General features: G+C 29.0%; 1 long non-coding RNA gene across 1 annotated transcript; it reads right to left on the reverse strand.

Annotated features, from left to right (window-relative positions):
* Positions 1–1,361: 1,361 nt before the first annotated feature.
* On the reverse strand, positions 1,362–2,043 carry LOC109591782 (uncharacterized). Its single transcript, XR_002189990.1, has 3 exons — positions 1,988–2,043; positions 1,795–1,889; positions 1,362–1,427 (listed from the first exon to the last, which is right to left on the reverse strand). It is a non-coding gene; the product is annotated as an uncharacterized LOC109591782 (long non-coding RNA).
* Between the last annotated feature and the right edge of the window lie 9 nt (positions 2,044–2,052).

Consider the following 2,052-nt stretch of genomic DNA (forward strand, 5'->3'; position numbering starts at 1 on the left):
GGATGAAGAAAAGGAGAATAAAGATACCATGATAATACTAGGCATCAGAAAATATAATAAAAATAATAGTAATTTCTGGATGTGAAAAAAAACATGAGCAAAAGTCCATACTTTAAAAAATTGTTGCTTTTAAAAAATGCTCATGCATAACTTTAAAAATTTAAGACGGAATCAGTTCAAACTTTCTACACAGCATAAGTACATCAATATGTATCAGAAAATATAGTAAAAATTGTGGGTGATTTCGGAGCCATTTTTTCAAAAAAATCATGGGCATATTGATGTACTTATGCTGTGTAGAAAGTTTGAGTTGATTTTCACTTAAATTTTTGGGTATTTTCCAAAAATTGGCCATCTTAAAAAATGTTCATAACTTGAAAAATTTAAGTCGGAATCAGTTCAAACTTTCTACACAGCATAAGTACATCAATATGTATCAGAAAATGTAATAAAAATTAAGGGTGATTTTGGAACCATTTTTCTGAAAAAACCATGGGCTATAGCCTTGGGAATTTTTCAAAAATTGGTCGTTTTAAAAAAATTTTCATAACTTGAAAAATTTAAGTCGGAATCAGCTGAAACTTTCTACACAGCATAAGTACATCAATATGTATCAGAAAATATAATAAAAATTGGGGATGATTTCGGAGCCATTTTTCCAAAAAAACCATGGGCTATAGCCTTGGGTATTTTTCAAAAATTGGCCGTTTTTAAAAAATGTTTATAACTTGGAAAATTTAAGTTGGAATCAGTTCAAACTTTCTACACAACATAAGTACATCAATATGTATTAGAAAATGTGATAAAAATTGGGGGTGATTTCCGAGCCATTTTTCCGAAAAAACCATGGGCTAAGTCTTGGGTATTTTTCTAAAATTGGCTGTTTTTAAAAAATGTTCATAACTTGAAAAATTTAAGTCGGAATCAGTTCAAACTTTCTACACAGCATAAGTACATCAATATGTATCAGAAAATGTAATAAAATTTGGGGATGATTTCGGAGCCATTTTTCCAAAAAAACCATGGGCTATAGCCTTGGGTATTTTTCGAAAATTGGCCGTTTTAAAAAAATGTTCATAACTTGAAAAATTTAAGCCGGAATCAGTTCAAACTTTCTACACAGCATAAGTACATCAATAAGAATCAGAAAATGTAATAAAAATTGGGGGTGATTTTGGAGCCATTTTTCTGAAAAAACCAAGGGCTATAGCCTTGGGTATTTTTCGAAAATTGGCTGTTTTAAAAAAATGTTCATAACTTGAAAAATTTAAGCCGGAATCAGTTCAAACTTTCTACACAGCATAAGTACATCAATATGTATCAGAAAATGTAAAAAAAGTCAAAGCCTGTTTTTATACATTCATGTACATGTGCAGGTATAGTGTGACTTACTAAATGATTAACAGGTAATGGAACTGGCTCTGAACCTACATAATAATTAATAATAATAATTAATCATAATAATAATTTAAATAATTAACACACAGTAAGTATTGTTACAAATTTAATGAATAATGATCATCAATTTACAGTACAAGTACATGTATTATGCATGTGCACTATAATCCTGATACATAATGACATATATTGTATGTACATGTACATGTACATATTATGTTAATACTATAGGGTGCCTTTTTTCAAGGGCTGTAAATTTCACAAATTTCGTGATTTTTTGAAGATTCGCAAAAAAATTAATTCCGCAAAATAAATTTTTAGGCAAAATCAAAAAATTTACAGCCCTTTAAAAAAAAGGCGTCCTACGGTAGTTAACTGTATAAATTGGTCCCTTACCATGTTTGTAGCAGTCATACTTGTAACACCTTCTACAGAATAATGACTGATAGGAATGTAACGCTTGCTGACGTGACATTACTGGAATATCAGAACTGAGAGGAGGGAGGGTTAAAAAAATTAATAAATAAAATAAATAAAAATAAATAATAAAATAAATAATAAAAATAAAATAAATAAACAAATAACTTACTCATTGATGTTTGCTATACACTGTGAGGTTTGACCGTGTTTTCCAATCAGTTCATTGTATCTAAT

The sequence above is a fragment of the Amphimedon queenslandica genome, unplaced genomic scaffold (genome assembly GCF_000090795.2).
Source record: "Amphimedon queenslandica unplaced genomic scaffold, v1.1 AMPQUscaffold_7253_Cont20794, whole genome shotgun sequence".
NCBI lineage: Eukaryota > Metazoa > Porifera > Demospongiae > Haplosclerida > Niphatidae > Amphimedon > Amphimedon queenslandica.